The following is a 23,317-nucleotide window of genomic DNA, read 5'->3' as shown; positions in this document are numbered from 1 at the left end:
AATTTGTGATCATATAACTTCACTCCAAGTGTAAATACCGTGATAAATGCGCAGCTACTTAGCACTTTATCAGAGGCAGAATTATGTGCTAGGAAGAGTACAGGTTTTGGCATCCATTAGAACAGAATTACTTCTAAGTTCTAAATGTGGGCCCAACCCTGAGCAAGTGACCTTTTCCAACTTTTCATTAATAAAATTGGAATAGTAATTATTGCCTCTTAGGCTTACTACATAGGTAAAGTGAGATGACAAATCTGCACCTTGTCTGGCATGTGGTAGCACTCAATAAATACAAATTTCCTTACCTTGTCCTTCCAAAAATTCAGTTTTAATGATTCCTCATGAGTCTAGCACAGTCTTATAAAAATATACCAGAGTTACAAGCTTAAATCCTGACTCAGAAAGTCCACAGTAGGATCACATTCATGACCTCAGACCTATAAAACTAGGAAAAAATAATGGGAAGGTAAACCCCTAATATTAGGAGAAAAATATTCAGTGAATGTAATGAACCACTACATTTGCAAATACTGTTGTATCATACAATCCAAACCCTTAAATAGTAAAGCATAAAATGTAGGTGACCCTTTACTCTTAATTCTGTCCAAATATGACAGCCCATGCTTTAATGCATTCACATTATCTTTTCTGTCTGCTGAGAACCAGGCTATCTGTGGCTCCCTCACATTTCTTCCTTTCTGTCATCACACTAGCTGTCGGCTTTCATTTCAGAAATAGATTTTGTAAAAGAAACCAACTTTGGCCACTTCAGAGAGCCTCACAGAGCCTCAGAGTTGAGCTCAGGTCACCAGGAACATCCACACACCATCCAAGTGAGCATGCTGAAGGCCAGGAACACAGTCCCAACTCCCGCCTCAGAATGACAACCACCAGTGGCACAGCGTGGACCCCAAGGTGTCCAGATCACATGACACTCAGAGCCCATGGTACCTGGCAGTGGACCTTAGCCTGGGAAGCTGGCTGGAAGGACTAGTGCCAGGAAAGAATGTGCTGCATCTCACCACTGCTTAGAGCAGGTGGTTTACCCATCCAACGTGGAGAGAAGCATTTGGGAGGGAAAGAATTACATCTCATTGTAGTATACTCTTCTTCTTCAGCACAGGCCAGTAGAATTGTACTGATTTTATGAAGGAGAGGGAAAAAAATCAATGTGAGTATGGAATGGCTATTTGTAGAGTTGGGAACTATATTAGGATTCTCCAGAGAAATGGAACCAACAGAAAATGTGTGTGTGTGTGTGTGTAATATATTACACACACACACATAAAATATAAAATACATATATAATATATACATGCATATGTATTTACCTAGTAGGATATGTATGTATGAATACATACGTGTGTGTGTATATATATACATATATATGGTATATATGTGTGTATATCTATGAGGTGGATGCCTGGACCTCTGGGGTGAGGGTTGCCAGGTCTATGGTCTCTGGGCCATGCCATTTTTCCAAGCCTGAGAGAACACAGAATCACCTAGTATTAAAAAATGAACCCTTCCGGGCTCTACCTCAGGCCCAATGAATTAAAATTTCTCGGCGTAGCCCACAGGCATTTCCAGAAATTTACCAAAGCATTTCTCAAGCAACTTTCCTGCTCCGAAGGCTTTGGGAACAGCTATTTTCAGAGCTGCCCTGCGGCTACCTCCCTTTCCTGTGCTGCCAGGTGGCGTTTTCTTGGCTGCCCTATTGGTGCTGCTGCACTTCAGGGCTTGGGTCACCTGCAGGACTGCTTGCTTATTTTGTTCCTTCCATTGTGTGGAAACTATCTGCTGTAAACAGGTTGTATGGTGGGTCCCTTATGAGTATCCTAGGGAACCTATCTGAGAACACCAAACCCTTGTCACTTGTCACCTTATCAGTTTCAGTGACCAAGCTTGGTTTAAGCTATAATATTTTGGGGTAAATGTAGTCCCCTGACACTCAAGAAATAGACTTCACCTGTCTGCACCAAAATTCATGCATCTGTTTAAATAAGATTGGTTCATCAACAAGGTCAGTGCTTGAAAGCATGGGAGGGTACTACACGGTTCTCTCTGTCAGTTAGAGTACCTCAAACCCTCAGGCCATCACAAAGTCAGAACACAGGGGCTCTGGTCAACAGTGCATGGGATATTTTTATTTTAATCCACAAAACGGAAAGAAAGTTGACAAAGAAGCATTTGTTTGGTTATCTAGTTCCAAACCTGCCCAACAAAACCCTTGTGAAAATAAAGATGGAAATGGGAACGGTTTTATTCACTTTCTAAAAATCTTTTATGTATTCCTAAAAATGTATCGAAGTTGGCCTGCAAAATACATACAGCATTAGGATAAACTTGTGTGAAGTTAAAATAAGAAGTGAATAATAATGGAGACAGAGGAAAATCAATTTGGCTCTCAGCTTCCTTGCACAAAAGCTAACAGGTAGAGGAGAATTGTAGAATCTATGTTATTTTATCATTAGTTTGGTTCTAAAGGTAAGAGAGCTACCTTGATGTCACAAAGAACTTGTTTGAATTTTGAATGACCTCAGAGCAAAGAATGTAGAAGAAACCCTGCCTCATTCTAGGAAATAATGCCCATCTCTAAGCTTGTTCTAAGATGCTGCTGTAAATCTATAGCAGATCATTTCTCTCCTGGGATTAATGAGCAACATGCCCCTCTACTCCAGGTCCTAATGATTTCAAAGATCATTCCCTAGCTAATCAGGGACTTTTCCCTGTTTGTTCCTTTTCTGGTTAGGATCTCCCCACAATGGCCTAATCCCAGCATGATACAACACTTTGCACCTTGCCAACAGCCCTTTCTTGAAGACTTTGTGTCAGAACATCTTATTGAACCAGTGTTATCACTCTTGAATTAGTTACTGTGCTTTTGTCCCTCTGTGCTTCCTCCCGCCACATATATCTCTGTTCAGTTTCATAACTGAATGCCTCTAGCCACACTCCTTGAATGGCTCATTTACAGATGTTATTTCTTATCAGAGACAACATTATGATGTTTGGAATATACAGCTTGAGTACATCAGCTAACTCTTCTCATGAACATTCTTCCTGGCTTCTGGCCCTCTACTATGGCTCCTGGATTCTGCCTTGTAGCATTCTACATAGCCCTGGTCCAAGATGATCTTTGGCTGCCCCAGCAAAGAAGGGGGCTGCCGGGATACTGCTCTTAGGGGCTGGTTCAGGTCCACAGCCTGCAGTGATCCTGTGCTTGGCCCTAACTGTCTATGAAAGGTTCTACCCAGGATCTAACACCAGTGAGTACCCACCCATGATGAGTTCTTTGATTCATAGCTGGAGTCTGGCCTTCAGGATCTCCTGTGTATATCCAGTTCAACTAAGCTTAACTCAGAGCCACTTTACATCTCTCAGAGTCTATTCTGTTTTCCAAATCCTGAAGGCATGAGCTGATGCTGCTTTATTGGTGGCACACAAAGTCTCCATGCTTACTGGTTCTTTCATTTAGCTAACAAATTCTTCCTAAGAACTCCAAACAAACCTTCTCTTGTTCTGAACAATGATACTAAGATTACTTTCTCTTATTTCTTCCAGGTCCATGAGAAACCCCACATACTTAGGGTTCTGTGCACTGCCTAATTGGGGTTTTCCCCATGACCACTGATTTTGAAATGACCCCAGCCACATTTCCAGGCAGCCATGTTTTGCCTCAGAAGCTGGACTGACTGGTGTCTTCCCAGTAGGCCAGCACTTTCTGTTGGGGATATGGAATGGATCTTTTTTTTTTTCAACCTGCAGGATGTCCCCTGAGTAAGAAATGATAGATGACAATGTAGACCCAACTGGAGGTATAAAAGCACCAGGTGCCACAAGACAATGAAGATGTCTTCCAGGATGAAAATGCTAGAGGCTGTGGCAGGGTCCTGACTCTCCCTGATGCAGTACTGGCCACTGGTAACAACTGCCAACATTAATTGTGTACTTACTATATGCCAAACACTGTCCTCGGACATTTATCCCTGTCAGTAACCCTAGGAGGTAGAAGCTAATAATAGCCGTATCTTACATATGAGTTAAATGGAAGCATTCAAAGAAAGTCATCCAAGAATTCAGAAAGAATAAATTCTAGAACTGGGATTGGAACTCAGTTAATCTGGCCCCAGAATCTGCCCTCTTCTCTATAAGTCAAGAAGTCTGGCGGCAGTCCACACTGCACACTGAGTGTGAACATTCAGTAACAGTTTACTCACAGCGGTGACCTGGGAAGAGTCCCTCTCCCATCATGGATATTGTGTGCCAAACCCCAGAAGGCACTGCAACCCTGTAGCTACAAGAGTCTGCCCAGATAGAATGTGTGCAGGAGTTGAGCGTCCTGGGAATCCAACAGCTCCAATCTGGAAGAACAACATCCTGTGCTGGGGAGCAGATGGGACAGCTGCCATCTGGAGGAACAGCTTCCTGTGTGGAGCCAACAAGCCTGTGGAAAAGGTCAGTGACAGAGACAGCTCCAGGGTGGCAGTCGCGTTCTCCTGAGGGGCTCACGCATAAGCATCCCTGTCTCCAGAGACTCTTGCCCTTTCCCTGATCCCTGCCTCCAGGTCTTGCTTTCTGACCAGGTGTCAAGAGAAACAACTTGGCAAGATTTGTCTGACCTCTAGCTCACCCTTCCAGAAAAAAAGAATGCCTCAAATTGTTATGGCACCTCAGAGAAGTCACTTCAGTTCTTGGTGCTGAATTGCCTTTAAGAAGGTGTTGTGTTATTAACCCTGTTTATATTGCAGGGTTGTCTCAACATTCAAGGGAGCTCATGAGTATAAAAGCACTTTGATAATTATAAGTTAACACATGAATTAAAGGTCATAATTTTAGCGATTATAAAATACCTATTTCCTATTTGATCCTGGCCTAATACCCATCTTCCCCCCATTTTGGTGTGCCTAACGATTGGCTTGGTATCTTAGCAGAGTGTTCTGTAGTTGGGGCTCATCAATTTTTTTTTTCTGTAAAGGTCTAGATAGTAAATAAGTTTAGCTTTGTTAGCCTTCTGGTCTCTGTTTGACTACTCCACTTTGCCACTGGAGCATGAAAACAGCCATAGACAAAGTGTAAAGGAACAAACCGGCTATTTTTTAATAAAACTTCATTTATAAAAACAGGTGTCCAGACAGAGTCACCTGCTGTTTGTTGAGTTCTATTCTGTAGCAGCCAGTTAAAATCATTTATAAATGATAATGTCAATTTGATGCCTGTCTCAACACCAGAGATATGCATTCTTTGCCTCATTATTTGTCTAAGCAGGTGAACTCTGTTCTAGCTCCAATTCTAAATGTGGATTTACCTAATATCTGGTTATTACAATTGGTGACTTGAGATGAGTCTCATGGAGGTCACCATAAATATCCAATATTGATTATAATTACAAAATACAGTGGGGATGGGAGTGATGCCCACCTCTGACAACCTGATTTATGTCATGTTTTGACATTTTATCTGAATTGTTAATTTACATAGACTGCAAGATATAGGGATGCATGGTTTGAGTGCTTAGATTACTGAATCTGTCTGAGCTAATTTTTAAATATTTCATGCTTCTTAGATTCAAAACAAAGGTTTATAAGGTCAGATTCCTCAATTTCCTCGTCAATGCAATAGAAATTCTAAAAGTCCTTCAAAAAGCATTTTTAATGGTTTCGATAAAAGTTGCTTTGTGGCATGATGTCACCCATCTGTGCTTCTATATTGTAAAAGAATCTTAAAATCATGTAAGACATGTTTCATTATGTTATAAAGTTGTCAATGCCAAGAGAAATTTTTTCTGTTTTTTTTTTTTTTTTTAATTGCAGAAAGCTCCCATACATAGAAGGCTGAATGACTTATCTGAACCACCAAGTAGAGTTGGAAGTGGTTTGAAAAGTTGTACAAAAATGTGTTAGACAGCCAGGTTGTGATGGAGGCTGGAATTCTGTAGTCACAGGCAGTTTTCCATGTGCCATTTTAAGAATTATCTTGGCTTTAAGTGCAAGTTAAAATTTTATATTTCAGAGTAGAATCCTGAAGTAAAGATAAGCTCTTATTAGGTTGATCTCCAGTGGTATTATTAAAGCTATAATTCAAAAAATAACAAGAGGAAAGAAAAGGGAAATATTGAGAAATGATGTTGAAAAATTACATTGTATATGCGTACATGTATAAATATGTAACAATGAGTCCCACCATTCTGTACAGCTGTAATGCACCAATAAAAACATGAAAACAAGAAAAAAGGTAAAAAATACAAAATCCTGAAAACATTGAGTAACTGAAAGTCATTCTTATTACTTATTAGCAATAATATTGTATTCACATGAGGTTTTAAATATACTTGTGATTCTAACTAATAGGCCTGACCTTTCACTCACTCTAAAATGCAAATGAGGCAATGGTGACCGAATTCCCTCCCTGGCTTTTTAAAGACTCCTAAAGAGAATTACATAGTTCTGAGAAGGAAAACATCAGCAAAAACTGATGAAGACTTATAAACAAGCAACACTGCAATGATTATTTGGCAAGTAGATGAGCTTATTAATTCTTTCACTGTAACTTAAGAAAGGTGATGGGGTCTCATTTGCATAATTTCAAATTATCTTGCTTCTCAGTTATTACAAAGCATCGAACATAATGAATTTTTCAGGTTATTAAGATCCAGTTCTTAAAAAAGAAAAAAGGAAGAACAGGTCAGTTCATAATGTCCAGACCCTTGTGGAAATGTGGAACCACCTTTAGATAACATGGACCTGCTGCTTTTCTGAAATGCTATAGGAATTCTTTATAGTTTCCACAGGTTTTAAAATGCTCTGATTTAATGGTTGTGGGAGATAGGCTACATCATTATGTGAAGGAGCAAAATTGAATACATCTAAGAAAGTGCTAAGCTTCTGAGGAAATTCCGTATGTTTAATTAACTTTTGATGAAGGAGAATAAAGAGAAAGTACATCCATTAAACATTCTGAAAATCATGTGATCTATTAACAAAATTAATGCACATGTTTTTAAATGTGTTTAAAAATTACATTTCTTCTTTTTCATAGTCAAAGCACAGAAACTTTACACATACTGAAACGAGAGAGAGAGAGAGAGAGAGAGAGAGAGAGAGAGAGAGAGAGAGGGAAATTAAGAAAGAGTTCATTCCTTGGAATATGAGATTGCACAACTTTAAAAATTATTCAAAGACCATAGCATGAAAAGGTGCTCAATATCATTAATTATTTGGTAAATATAACTCAGAATCACAATGAGGTACCTACCACTTCACACTCACTGTAGTTGATACTGTGTGAATAACCAAAACAACAGAAAATAAGCGTGGGCAAGGATGTAAAAAATTTGGAGCCCTTGTGTACTGTTGGTGGGAATAATAATATGGTGATTCCTCAAAGAATTAAACAGAATCATTGTACATTCAGTAACTCTCCTTGTGGGTTTATATCCCATAGAAATGAAAGTAGGAATTATAATAGATAGTTATATACACACATTTGTAGTAGCACTATTCACAATATCTAAAATATAGATGCAACCCAAAGTTCATAGGCAAATGAATAAAGAAAATGTAGCATATACATGCAAAGGAATATTACTTAGCCTTGAAAGGAAGGAAATTCTGACATATGCTACAACATAGATGAACCTTGAGGACATTACGCTAAGCAAAATAAGCTGATCACCAAATAAGAAATATTGTGATTCCATGTATACAAGGTTAACCTGAGTAGTTGGATTCATAGAGAGAAAATAGAACGGTGGCATCAGGGGCCCAGGAGGGGGAAATGGGGAGTTAGAGTCTTAGTTGAGGAAGATGAAAAAGTTCTGAAGATGAGTGATGCTATTGGCTGCAAACAATGTCTAGCACTTAACTCCAAAGAACTATACACTTTAAAATGACAGCAATGGGGAATTTTATGCTGTGTATATCTCATCACAATAAGATTATTTGAATTTGTATGTGTATGTCATTAATACTCTTTCTGTGAAACTGAGAGCCAGGCAATCATCCTTCCCTGTCTCCAACTTTCTGTAGACTGGGCAATGTTCACATGCAAGCCCTGTTCACAAGGTAGATTTAGGAAATGGCCAGAGTCACTCTGCCATTTCTCTGCTAGAGAAGGGATTGAGTTCTTTCTCTGAGGCCTCACCATGGCTGTCATGAAAACTCAACATGTCCCCTCTCCTTGTCACATAGCCACACTGCAAAACAAAAAATGATGGCAAGCCCTTATACAGAAACTTACTTCCTCTCTCTGCCTCACTTAAATAGAGATAAATGCATACTGCCATTCTAATGGTCATGGGCAAGCTAGCCATCAAAGGGCCATTTTGAAAACACCTTTTTGGGGAGCTAGGTGGGTGCTGGGGATTGAATTCAGCTCTGGCACATGCTAAACACTCTACCACTGAGCTCTATACCTAGATCTGAAAATACCTTTTCAGATCTTATCTGCTGTCACCTGGTTCTCTAGCTCTGTCCTTGTGTTTTGTTTGTTTTGGAGACAAAAAAATAGTAACTCCTATTCGAAAGGAGAAAGAGATTTTTTTCCCCATTGCATCATAATCCTTTCTGGCAAATGCTTCAGCCCTGACTTTCCAAAATTTTCCCTGAATTATATTCTAGAAATGACTGAACTACAATGTTCCATTTTTCCTGAATAAGTAACTAAAAAATCCACTGAGCACCCTGCACTTGTATTTATGGAAGGAACAAAAGCTCCTACCAGTCCCCAAATACTCTTTAGAGTTGATGAAAGGAAGAATTAATGCCATGATGAGTGAGAAAAGTCTACAACTCTCATATCTCTGCAGACTCATGTTCACAAACAAGGCAGTGTAGATATTTATGCAGAGAAACAGAGCAGCACATATCTTAAAGAGAGGTTTGGTATTCTGCCTTTCAGACATTTCTAATTTACTAAACCAGATGGGCCCCCTAAGCTCTCTTCTGAGATAGCCTGCATCTCTAACCTAAGATAGGATGATCCAGAGAATACATTCTTCCTTAAAAATTTTCATAGACAAAAAAAAATTATTCACTACAGGCAACTAGAAAAACTGTAAAATATAAGTTTATTTTCTATTATATTTTAATGTCATTTCACAGCCCTCAGCTCTCTTTATTTCTTCCTGCTTCCTAGACATCTCTTTTTATGTCCTCAGGAGACCCCTAATTCTAACCCACTGAAAGCCAGCTTTCTGGAAAGGATCTTCATGGGGTATTTATAACTTGGAGAATTATTTTTAGGTGACAACAAGAAGTTTACTTCACAGAATCAAATTTTAAAATATCAAATATAACATTTAGTTATGAAAGCAGAAAACTATTGATACACCACAAATAATACTCACTCAGATCTTTTGGTACTCCTCAGATCACTTGTAAAAATTTTGAAATATGAAAATGGGAAAAGAATATATACTAAAATGTAAAGACAGAAAGAGTACAAAGGACAAACAAGAGCACATTGCCAAGTTTTAGAAATAATACACTACATTTTAAAGTCTTTGGACAAACATACAAAGTGAAAACCAGTGAATTATAATGTCAGATACATAAATAAATCCTCCAAAACAATGCTGAGCAAGTCACTGAAGAAAAATACAACTTATTTTCATTTGACACATATATGTAAAGTTTAAAAAAAGGAAAACTAAAATACACTCTCACATTTGTAAAACTACGAAGGAAACAAAGTGTGTCCAGTTGATCATATGCTCTTTGTGCCCTGATGTGACAGTATCCTGAATTTATTAATGATTCTTTTATTTTCTTTCATGGTTTTACAAGTGTGCATGTATTTTAGTATTTCTTTTTCAGAAAGTTTATGTAAATGTGTCAAGTGAAAATATTCTGTGATTTGCTTTTATGCTCAGCATTAAGTTTTTTGAGATTCATGTATATTTCTGAGACATGAGTATTTCACTTTGCATATTTGTCCAAAACATAAGTATATTACAATAAATGAGCATATTAGAGTCTATGGTTGATGAGAGTTTTGTTGATTTTTAGTGTGTGGAAAGGGTCTGTATTCATCCCCACCCCCTCGAAATAGAACTAGTCTTACCACACTCTAAAAGTATTCTTTCCCACAGATCTGAAACATTAGCTTTGTCATTAGTTTCCATTTTGTACAAATCTTTTATGTTTTATCTATATGTTGTGCTATCTATCTTGTCTTAATGATTAGAAGAAATCATTAACAATTAGAAGTAAGTGCCAGAAAGAGATATTCATGACATGCCTGCCATTGTTATGAGCACTTTTCACATGTAAACTTATTTGTTCCTTATTCTTACCATGAGAAGTGGGCACTCTTATTTATGTGAATGAGAAAGCTGAGCTCAGAGAAACAGATTGTAAGTATCTAAGCAATATTCAAAACTCAATCCAAAAATTGCCTAATCCATAGAGATTACTACAATCCTGAGATTACATAATTAAACACTATGCAAACCATACTCTGACTACAAACCATGATATCTGATTGGTTCTTATTTAGGAGTACTTGGGTATTCTTAATCCTTTCCTCTTACATGCAAATTTATAAACATTTTGTTAAGTTCCATGTAAAACAAAAACTATTAAAATTTTCATGGCTAGTCCTTAAATATGCAAATAAATTTATACCATTGAGTTTTCCTATCCATTAACATAGTATTTTTTTCCTTTTTGTATTAAATGACATTTTTTTTGTGTGTGTGTTTTATAAAATCCTGCAGATTGTGCATCTTTTGTTAAATATATTCCTAGGTATTTTATATTATTTTTCATACATAAAATGGCATTTTAGTGTTGTATTCTCCATTTTTTCTCTGTGAGGAAACATAATTGATTTAAGTTCTTCACTTGCTCCTGGTAATGGTGGAATAAAAGAGGCCTGATTTACCCTGCCTCTCTAAACAACTAGGAAAACAGACAAGATGGTTTTCAGATATTGTCTCCATGTCTGAAAAAAATTGTTTTCAGACATTGTGTGACGTGTAGCACAGCACAGTGATTCTGAGAGAACAAAAACAAATGAGGTAGACTCAATGACTGCTCCAGGTCACAGCCTGCAGGGACTTTCCAGGTTAAGGAAGTCCTTAATAGTTAAAGGAATCTGAACAGGGCTCAGCAGTCACTCTGAGTTGGAAAGACAGAGTTCACAGTTCAGAGAAGGTAAGTTGAAATAGGGTGAAATATTAGAGGAGGTGCTTCCCAGAGATATAAAGATATATATGTGCAGAATTTTCTCTGGTCACAACAGGATTAATCAGTAACAGAAAGATATTTGAAAAATTCCCAAGTATTTGGAAGTTGAATAGCTAACATGTAAATAGCTCATGCATGGGCAAAGGAGAAACAAGAAAAATTAATAAATATTTTGAACTGACTGAAAATGAATCCATGACACATAAAAATTGATGTTGCTAAAGCATACTTAAAGGGAAAATTATAGTATTATATTATATTACATAGGTTTACATTGTGTTTTTGCTAAAGTCTCAAGTCAATTTAAAATAAAGATAAAGTAAAAAGTAATAAAGAACAGAAATCAATAAAATAGATATGAGAAAGCAAGTTCTATGGCAAGGTAATTCTATGAAAGGATCAAGAAAATGTATAAAACTCAAGCCACACTAATTGAGAACAAAGGACAATTACACAGATTACTAATATAAGGTATGAAAAAAGACATTTCCACAGGAAGAAACTAATGGCTTTATATTAATAAATTCAACAACTTAGGTGAAATGTACAATTGTTTTAAACTTATCAACTCCAGAGTTCACTTGAGAAGGAATGAGAAATATTCCTTCCTATAGAATAAACTGAATTAGTGATTAAAAACCTTACAAAGGGCTGGGCATGGTAGTGAATGCCTGTAATCCCAGTGGCTCAGGAGGCTGAGGCAGGAGGATTGTGAGTTCAAAGCCAGCCTCAGCCACTCAGCAAGGCCCTGAACAACTTAGTGATACCCTTTCTCTAGATAAAATATAAAAAAAAGGGCTCAGGATGTAGCTCAATGGAAAAGCACTTCTGAGTTCAATCCCAGGTACCAAAAACAAACAAACAAACACTGCCCCCCCCAAAAAAAAGTGCAAATCCTCACCAAGATGAAAACACAAGGTTGAGATGGCTTCATTGGTGAAATGCACAATTGTTTTAAAGATATATATTAACAGACACATATAAACACAGCCTAAATCCTATTCACACTCTTTCAGAAAATAGAAGGAGTGGGAACATATTCTAATTTGTTATTTAAAGCCTATATTATCAGAAAAAAAAAAGAACAAAATCTTCTCATTTGAGGCAAGTGACTAGAGCTGGGTGACATCATGTTAAGTGAAATAATCCAGACATTGAAAAACAAATTCTGCATGATCTTCCTAGTATGTAAAAGCTAAAATGGTGATTTCACAGAAATAGAAAGGAGAATATTGATCGCTAGAGGTTAGGAAGAACAGAGGGAGGTCAGATAATTGGTACCAAAATATAACTGTCACCAAACTTCAGTTAGATAGGAGGAATAACGTCTGTTGTTCTACAGCACACTAGGGTAACTGTCATCTACAACTATTTATCATATATCTTACAAATACCTAGCAAAGGAGTTAAAAAATTCCCAAAGCAAAGAAGAGATAAATGTTTAAAGGGATACAAATACTATTACCATGATTTGATCATTACAGATTGTGTACATATATCAACTCACCACCCAGTACTCTGGAAATATGTACAAAAAACTACCATCTAAATGGTAAAAGACTAACTGTTTTCAGACTGGGAAAAAAACCAAGATGCTTGTTCTTACCATTTCTATTCAGGATTTTATTGACAGTTTTAGGCAGTTCAATAATGCAAGAAAAAATAAATAAAATGAATTCAGAACAGAAAGGAAAAGGTAATATTGCCTTTATTCATAGATGATATGATTGTCTATGTAGAAAAATCTAAAATAATCTATAATAAAGCAACTGGGACTAATAGTTTTGGCAAGTTCCCAGGAGGTAATTAAAATATATGAATTTAGTTGCATTTCTATATTTTAGTAAAAAATAATTGGAAATCAAAACTCCAAACTGCCATTCTTAATCATATAAAAAGTTTAAATAATTAGAGGTAAATTAAATAAGAGATGTGCAAGTCTTGTGCACTAGAAGCCTCAAAACTTTGTTGAGGGAAATTAAGGAAAATGTAAATGGAGAGCTATACCATGTTCATGCATTAGAAGGCTAGCTATGGTTTTGCTTTCAGTTATTCTCCAATTCACCTTAAATTCATTGAAACAATAAATGTAATCCTAGCTAGCTTGTATGTAAAAACTGGCAAGCTGATTCTGAATTTTTAATGTAAAATGTAGCCAAAATAGCTTTGAAAAGGAAGAGCAAAAATAGAGGATGTATTTTCCACAATTTCAAGTCTTAATTTACAGCTATCTCTTGAGGTTGATAATTTGAGTCTTGAAGATGACTATCACCAAGAAAATGTATTTGGAATAAGAATAGACATACAAATCAGTGGAACACAACAGAAATTCCAGATATAGATCCATATGTATATGGGCAATAGATTTTTGAAAAAAGATATCAAGGCAATTTAACAGGGCAAAGAACACCCTTAGGTGAATCATACCAGAATAGTTGGGTATTCATCAGTGAAACATGAGCTTCAATTCTTGTCTCACACCAAACACAAATATCTGCTCAAACTGGAATATACATCTAAATTTAAAGCCTAAACTATAAAACTTCTGGGAGAAAACATAGCAGGAAACTTTGTAATTTTGAGTTAAACTAAGATTTCTTAACTAGACAAAAAATATGAATTACAAAATAAAAATAAGTCATTAAATTCTACGTATTTAAAATTAAAACTCTTTTCTCTTCAAAAGTCACACTTTAAAAAATACATAGGCAAGGGGCTGGGATTGTAGCTCAGTGGTAGAGCGCTCGCTTAGCACAGGCGGGACCTGGGTTCTATTCTCAGCACCACATAAAAATAAAAAGGCATTGTGTTGTGTCCATCTACACCTAAAAAAAATAAATATTAAAAAAATACACAGACAAGACATAGACAAATATATTCTTTTCAAATGCATATCTAATAATAGGCTGATATCTAAAATATGTAAAGAATTCTTACAAATCAATAATGAAACAAACTGGGCTGGAGTTGTGGCTCAGTGGTAAAGCACTTTTCTCATGTGTGAGGCACTGGGTTCGATTCTCAGCACCACATACACATAAATGAATAAAATAAGGGTCCATCAACAACTAAAAAAATATTAAAAAAATGAAACAAACTGATTAGAAATGGGTAAAACACTTGGCAATCAATTCATTAAAAAAGATATACAGATTGCAAATAAGCATATGAGAACATGCTCAGCATCATTGCTCACTCAGAAAATGCAAATTAAAAATCCCACTAGAATGACTGAAACTAAAAATATTGACTTTCAAGCACTGGTGAGAATGTGGGACAAATGGAATTCCCATATATTGGTGACATAGATATATAATGATATAACCACCTTGAAAGTCAGTTTAGCACTTTCTTATAAAATTTGACAGTTATTATCCAGCCCTTCTACTCCTAGGTCAAGAGAAAAACATGTCTACATGTATCCAGATGTTTATCATTGCCATAGTCATAAGGGCTCCAGACTTGAAAGCACTTCAAATAGCCATCAATTACTGAATGGATAAAAATGTCTACAGAGTGCTATTCAGTAATAAAAAGGAATACCTTCCTGATAAACAAAATAAGATGAATAAATGTTAAGTGTTGCTATAACTGAAAAATGTTAGACACCGAAGACTAACTATTATATGATGCCATTTTTTTAGGAGCAGAATGAATGGAGGAGACTGACTGCAGAAGGGCACAATGGAAATTGGGGGGTAATAGAAATGTTTTATGACATAGTGATGATCATTTGGATTTTCCAGATTGACAATCAATAATGACATTTTGTTTTCTTCCTCTCTAATCTTTTTGTCTTCTATTCCTTTTTCTCGTCTTATTGTGATAGCTATATTCAATGTTGAAAAGCAATGGAGAGAGAGAGTAGCTGGGTCTTGTTCTTAAACCTAAAGGAAATTAATATTTCTCCATTGGTTATAATATTTGACATTGCTTTTTGTAGATATCCTTTTTTCCAGCTTAAGTATATATTCTAAAATTAAAAGTTAAAAGTTTTGACCATGAATGATTGCTGAAATTTATCACACATTCTTTGGTTTTTGAATCTTTGGGGATTATCATATAGTCTTTCTCCTTTAAACTATTAATGTAATGATTTACATCAACAGTTTATTTACATTGTGACTACATTGTGACTATGAAGATATTTTATTTCTAGTCTCATATTTTGTTTTTGTGCTTTACTTAGATTTTATTGTCTTTATATTTTTTTCTACCTTTTGTGTATTTATACTACGTTTAAACACAAATGTTTATTCTTTAACATTCTAAAGCTAATTATTTTTTCTCTCTTCTCAGTCAGAATGGCAATTATCAAGAAGACAACAATAAATGTTGGTAAGGATGAAAAGGGTACACTGGTACATCATTGGTGAAAATGCAAATTGATGAAACCACTCTGGAAAACAGTATGGAAATTCCTCAAAAACCTAGAAATGGAACCATTTGACCTAGCTATCCAACTATTTGGTAAATATTCAAAGGATTTAAAATTAGCATACTATAGTGATGCAGCCTCATCAATGTTTATAGCAGCATAACGTACAACAGCTACTCTATGGAGCAGATCTAGGTGTTCTTCAACAGATGATTGGATAAAGCAAATGTGATATATATATATATATATATATATATATATATATATATATATATATATACATGCACACACACACACACACACAATAAAGGAGAATGAAATTATGGCATTTGCCAGTAAATGGATGGATCTGGAAACTATTAGCTAAGTCCCCAAAAGCCAAAGCTTGACTGTTTTTGCTGATATGTGGAAGCCAACCCACATTAAGGGCAGGAAAGGGAAGAATTCAAGTTCAGTAGATTAGATAAAGGGGAATGAAGGGAAGGGAGAAGGAATAGGAAAAGGATAGACAGTGCAATGAACCTGACATAAATTTTCTATATACATATATGAATACACCACGGTGAATCTCACTATTGTGTACACCTACAATAATGGGTTCCTAATTAGAATAAGATATATTCCATGCTTGTATAACTATGTCAAAATGGATTTTACTGTCATGTGTAAGTAAAAAGAAGTCAATAAAAAATAAAAGGCAAAGAAAAGAATAATTACAAGATTTCCAGAAAATATTAGTTCAACCACTCCTCCTTCCTATGTACTAGAAGTTTCTACAATTTAATTCTCCCTTTACTGTTTTCTTCATACCCTACAAGTTGAATATTACTTCATTAATTTAATTGGTAATGGTTTTACAGTTGCTTCTTTAGATTTTATTCCATGTTTACTTAAGCCTTAAGATTTTTTAATCATGTTTTATAATATTGTACAATCTATGCATCTTTTTTACATTTTCAAGATAACCTGTATCGAGTGTGCTATTGAAAATGATACTATTTTTTGAGTCTGTTGTTGTTATGTAGAAATATAAGTGATTTTTAAAAACTACTGAGGTATACACAATAAGAAAATACTTAATACTTTTTCAAATTGTCCTTTTTATTTTTAATTTTTTAAATTATTTTTATTTATATATGGCAGCAGCAGCATTACAATTCTTATTACACATATATAGCACAATTTTTCATGTCTCTGGTTGAATACAAAGTATATTCACACCAATTCGTGTCTTTATACATGTACCATGGATAATAATGTCCATGATATTCTACCATTATTTCTACTCTCATTAACCATCCTTGCCCTTCCCACACTACAACAAATTATTTTGATACACATTGCTGGATGCTATGATGTTATAGAAAACAGTATATATCTTATAATAATATGAACAAATAAACTTTTGTAACTAAGATATAAACTGTATCATAAAAATAAAAATACCCTCTAAAATCTGGAACAAGACAGGGATGCCCTCTATCACCACTTCTATTCAATTTAGTTCTTGAAATACTAGCCAGAACAATTAGACAGACAAAAGAAATTAAAGGCATAAAAATAGGAAAAGAAGAACTTAAATTATCGCTATTTGCGGATGACATGATAATATATTTAACAGACCCAAAAGGGTCTACAAAGAAACTGCTAGAGTTAATAAATGAATTCAGCAAAGTGGCAGGATATAAAATCAACACGCATAAATCAAAGGCATTCCTGTATATCAGCAACAAAACTTCTGAAATGGAAATGAGGAAAACCACTCCATTCACAATATCCTCAAAGAAAATAAGATACTTGGGAATCAACCTCACAAAAGAGGTGAAAGACTTATACAAAGAAAACTACAGAACCCTAAAGAGAGAGATAGAAGAAGATCTTAGAAGATGGAAAAATGTACCCTGTTCATGGATAGGCAGAACTAACATCATCAAAATGGCGATATTACCCAAAGTTCTCTACAGGTTTAATGCGATGCCAATCAAAATCCCAATGGCATTTCTTGTAGAAATAGATAAAGCAATCATGAAATTCATATGGAAAAACAAAAGACCCAGAATAGCAAAAGCAATTCTAAGCAGGAAGTGTGAATCTGGAGGTATAGCGATACCAGAGTTCAAACTGTACTACAAAGCAATAGTAACAAAAACAGCGTGGTACTGTAGTAACAAAAACAGGCGGGTGGACCAATGGTACAGAATAGAGGACACAGAAACCAATCCACAAAACTACAACTTTCTTATATTTGATAAAGGGGCTAAAAGCATGCAATGGAGGAAGGATAGCATCTTCAACAAATGGTGCTGGGAAAACTGGAAATCCATATGCAACAAAATGAAACTGAATCCCTTTCTCTCGCCATGTACAAAAGTTAACTCAAAATGGATCAAGGACCTAGATATCAAATCAGAGACACTGCGTCTGATAGAAGAAAAAGTTGGCTACGATCTACATACTGTGGGGTCGGGCTCCAAATTCCTCAATAGGACACCCATAGCACAAAAGTTAATAACTAGAATCAACAAATGGGACTTACTCAAACTAAAAAGTTTTTTCTCAGCAAAAGATACAATAAGAGAGGTAAATAGAGAGCCTACATCCTGGGAACAAATCTTTACTCCTCACACTTCAGATAGAGCCCTAATATCCAGAGTATACAAAGAACTCAAAAAATTAGACAATAAGATAACAAACAACCCAATCAACAAATGGGCCAAGGACCTGAACAGACACTTCTCAGAGGAGGACATACAATCAATCAACAAGTATATGAAAAAATGCTCACCATCTCTAGCAGTCAGAGAAATGCAAATCAAAACCACCCTAAGATACCATCTCACTCCAGTTAGATTGGCAGCCGTTATGAAGTCAAACAACAACAAGTGCTGGCGAGGATGTGGGGAAAAGGGTACACTTGTACATTGCTGGTGGGACTGCAAATTGGTGAGGCCAATTTGGAAAGCAGTATGGAGATTCCTGGGAAAGCTGGGAATGGATCCACTATTTGACCCAGCTATCGCCCTTCTCAGACTATTCCCTGAGGATCTTAAAAGAGCGTACTATAGGGATACTGCCACATCAATGATCATAGCAGCACAATTCACAATAGCTAGACTGTGGAACCAACCTAGATGCCCTTCAATAGATGAATGGATAAAAAAAATGTGGCATCTATACACAATGGTGTATTACGCAGCACTAAAAAATGACAAAATCATAGAATTTACAGGGAAATGGATGGCATTAGAACAGATTATGCTAAGCGAAGCTAGCCAATCCCTAAAAAACAAATGCCAAATGTCTTCTTTGATATAAAGAGAGCAACTAAGAACAGAACAGGGAGGATGAGCATGAGGAAAAGATTAACATTAAACAGAGACAAGTGGGGGGAGAGAAAGGGAGAGAGAAGGGAAAGCATATGGAAATGGTAGGAGACCCTCAATGTTACACAAAATTACATATAAGAGGTTGTGAGGGGAAGGAGGGGGGAAACGAGGGAGAGAATTAAACAACAGCAGATGAGGTAGAGAGGGAAGATGAGAGGGGAGGGGAGGGGGGATAGTAGGGGATAGGAAAGGCAGCAGAATACAACAGTCACTAATATGGCATTATGTAAAAATTATGAATGTGTAACTGATGTGATTCTGCAATTTGTATTTGGGGTAAAAATGGGAGTTCATAACTCACTTGAATCAAATGTATGAAAGATGATATGTCATGAGCTTTGTAATGTTTTGAACAACCAATAAAAAAAAGATACAGAACTCTGGGATTTTGAGAAGGGATCAGTAATACTATTATGAAGAGTTTAAATATACCCATAAAGAAGCAAATTAGTTGCCACAAATTATCAACAGTGTTGACTTTAGATCTTCACTAGATGAAACTTTTCTGGCTGCCTGTTCACATATTTGTCCCATCAGAACACTCACTGATGGAACCAGTTTCCTTTTTAAATTATTCTTAACTATGGATGGTTCAAGTTGGCCATTTGAGAGTGAGAATATGGCAGTGATTTCAAAACAATGTAAGCAAAGTCTGTATGTCTGGATAGAATTATTTGCCTAACTGTTTTTGACTCAAATTCTGTTCTTCTGAAAAGCAAGCCAACCAACAATTCCAATGTATTATGAGTTTCAGTTAGACTGTATGGCACTAAGAGTAAACTTGGAGTCTTTAAGTTATAGATTATTTTTTAACACTCTTCTCATTCTATGCTTTAATACATAACTAAGTTATATAAAACATTTTAAAATAAAAAAATAAAAATAAAAATAAAAAACTTACCATTTAGATAACAATAAAGTATATATCTGGCACTACTATGTGGAAATAGGAAAATGACATCCTTTCCTCAAAAAAGAGGGATGTTTATGAGAAAAATGGTATTCTATGCTTTCTTAATATCAAGTATAAATCATTTTCAGAAGTAATATGTATTTCAATATGAAAATAAAATAGAACCAGGTGCCATGGCACACAACTCTAATCTCAGTAGATTGAGAGGCTGACAATCCTGAGTTCAAAACCACCCTCAAAAACTTAGCAAGACCCTAAGCAACTATGTTTGACCAAATTTCTTTGTGCCCCTGATTTAAATTCCTAGTAACAAACAACAACAATAAAAACAAAAACAAACAAACAAACAAAAACACAGAGTATTGATGAGGACATAAAACAAATTTTCATTAACTAAAGATTGAGTTGAAATTGCTCATGGTACACTGTGTTACATACTGTAATTTCTATAGGTCTAAGTTGTCTATATAACAGTTTTTTTACAAATAGATAAGAGCAATTTCAACTCAATCTTTAGTTAATCAAATTGTCATTTTGAGGGGTATATAGCATCTCCTTTTAGTGAGTTTCTGTTAGTGGAAAATGCTGTCAGTTTTCATTTTTTGAAAAAAAAATAAATAAAAGCATTCCTTCTGTTCTCATTCTCGAGCACACTGTCTAGTATGACAGATCCTGTCCCTCAGTTCCTTCCAGGTGTCCTTCCACTGTGTGTGGCTCACGTTGAGATAAGAGAACCTAATCCAATGCCATTCTTTTGGGTGATCTTCCTTTTCTCTATGAAATTGGCCTCTATAGTTTATCTTGAAATTTGTCACTGCAATTGTTGAATGGGCGATTTTTTTCTTTTGTCATGTGTTTTGGGGTTTCGATATTAGGTGCATATACATTCGTAATTGTTCCATCTTCCTAATATATCAACATTTCTATCATTATAAATTACCGCTCTTTTTTTCTAGCAATCTTTATTTTTTATTTTTATTTTTTATTATTCTTGTCATACATGACTCTAGTCACATCAGCTTTCTTATGATTATTGTTTGCATGGTACATCTTTTTGTTTTTTTGTTTTATTTACTTTCAATCTTTGTAGGACTGAAAGTCTAGATTTAGTCTATTGTATGTAGCATATAGTTGGATATTACCTTCCTAGCCTTGGGATGGGAGTCCATTCATATTTTAGTCTATCAATCATTGATATTAGTGGATAGAGTTAGGCTGATGCCTGCTGTCATGGCCCTATTTGTGTTAAGAAATATTAATGCATCATTATTAATTCCTTTATTATTTTCAAACTTTAGTTTTTAATTATTTTCTTAGAAACTGCTCTAGGGTTTATAATATTTGTTTTAGTTCAATATAATCTAATGCAATTTTTATTTATTTATTTATTCCAATTTTGCTCCAATATAGCATTATTTTCCCCTTCTTTATGCAATTATGGTCATATATGTCTTGTATATGTGTCACACACACACACACATGGGTTAGAAGTCCAATAGTACATTAAATTATTGCTTTATATAGTTTCATGATTTTTACAGAAATTAAGAAAAATATTTTAAACCATCTTGTATTTACCTACATGTTTACCATTTCAAAACATTTAATTTTCTCCTTTGAATTCAAATTTCTGTTGGGTGTCAATCCCTTTAAGACTGAAATACTTTCTTCACTATTTCTTGTAAGGAATATCTGTGAGAAAATGTTTATAACAGACTTCTTTTTTAGGGTTAGAGAAAAATTACATAGAAAGTGCAGACTTTCATATATCTCTTCTCCTCCTGCAAATAATCTTCTCTATTATTAACATCTTCAGCTGACGAACCAATGACTATACCTTATTATCCACTAAAGTCCATAGTTTAGAGTCCACTCTGAGTGCTGTGCAGGTGAGTGGGTTTCAGTAAATGCATAATGTTAAGGATCCACTACTACAGAATAACAGGATGGCTTCACCACCTAAAACCCCCCAGAGCTACACATACATACTCATTTCTGTCTCCTTCTTCTCTGCCACCTAGCAGCAACTGATCTTTTCAGTCCCATCCTAGTTTTACCAATTATAGAGTGTCTAGGAGTTTGATTCAAACTGTCGTCTTTCTCTTAGCAGTACACATTTCTATTTCCTCCATGTCTTCCCATGGTTTGATGGCTAATTATTTTTTCTCTGAACAATATTTCACTGCATAAATATACTGCAGTTTGTTTATCCATTCATCCAGTGAAGGATATCTTGGTTCTTTATAACTTTTGACATTTTGACAAAAGTCTCTACCAGGTTTTTATTTTTGTACTGAACCCAGGGGCGCTTAACCACTGAGCCACAACCCGAGCCCTTTTTTATATTTTATTTAAACACAGAGTCTCGCTGAGCTGCTTAGGGCCTCACTCAGTTGCTGAGGCTGGCTTTGAACTCATGATCCTTCTGCCTCAGCCTCCCAAGCCTCAGGGATTACAGGCTGTGCCACCTTGCTGGGTATGTGCAGGTTTTTTGTGTGGACATAAGTTTTCAACACATTTGGGTAAACACCTAGGACTGTGACTGCCAGACTGTATGGTAAGTCTATGTTTTCTAAGTCTATCTTACAAAGAAAGCTTGGTTTTGTAAGTCTTGCACTTTGCTAAACTCTCTTCAAAAGAGACTGTCTCATTTTGTGTTCCCTGCAGCAGTGATTTTCACATTCTTGCCCGTATTTGGTTTTGTCAGTATATTCGATTTTAAGCATTCTAATAAGTGTGTAATAACATCTTATTGTTGTTTTAATTTGTAATTTCCTTATGTCATAGAATTTTGTGCATCATTTCATATGCTTATTTGCCCCCTCTTTATCTTCTTTGGTGAGGTGTCTGGAATTTTTGCTCATTTAGAAACAAGGATTGTTTTCTTATTGTTGAATTTTAAGTGTTGTATGTTTTGGATGTGAGTTCTTTATCCTATGTGTGTTTTGCAAATATATTCTCTCAGTGTGTGCCTTATCTTTTCATTCTCTTCTTAGTGTCTTTCACAGATAATAAGTTCTGAAGACCAATGAAGTTCAGTTATTAGCTTTTCCTTTCATGATACTTGCAATTAGTATAGTGTCTTAAGTGATTTTAATCTTAATTAATTAATTAATTAATCTTAATTAATTTTAATGACTAAAAGAAGTTCTCCTGTGTCATATTCCAGAAGTATTACAGTTTGGGGTTTTACACTTAAGTCTAATATCTGTCTAGAGTTAATTTTTGTGAAAGGAATATGTCTGTGTGTGTGTGTATATAAGTTCAAATGTTGAACAGCTATTCTTTCTCCATTGATTTGTCTCTATTTCTTTGTTAAAGATGAGCTGGCTACACGTGTATGGGTCTATTTCTGTGCCACTCATTCTGTTCCAACTACCTGTTCTTTCACCAACACAACTCTGTCTTGATTACTGTAGTTCCATAGTAAATCTGAGGTTGGGTCATGTCA

The sequence above is a fragment of the Marmota monax genome, unplaced genomic scaffold (genome assembly GCF_021218885.2).
Source record: "Marmota monax isolate L192 unplaced genomic scaffold, Marmota_monax_Labrador192_F-V1.1 WCK01_AAM20220418_F8-fsc00072, whole genome shotgun sequence".
In the NCBI taxonomy this organism is placed as follows: Eukaryota; Metazoa; Chordata; class Mammalia; order Rodentia; family Sciuridae; genus Marmota; species Marmota monax.
Note: the sequence above shows the minus strand (reverse complement) of the source record.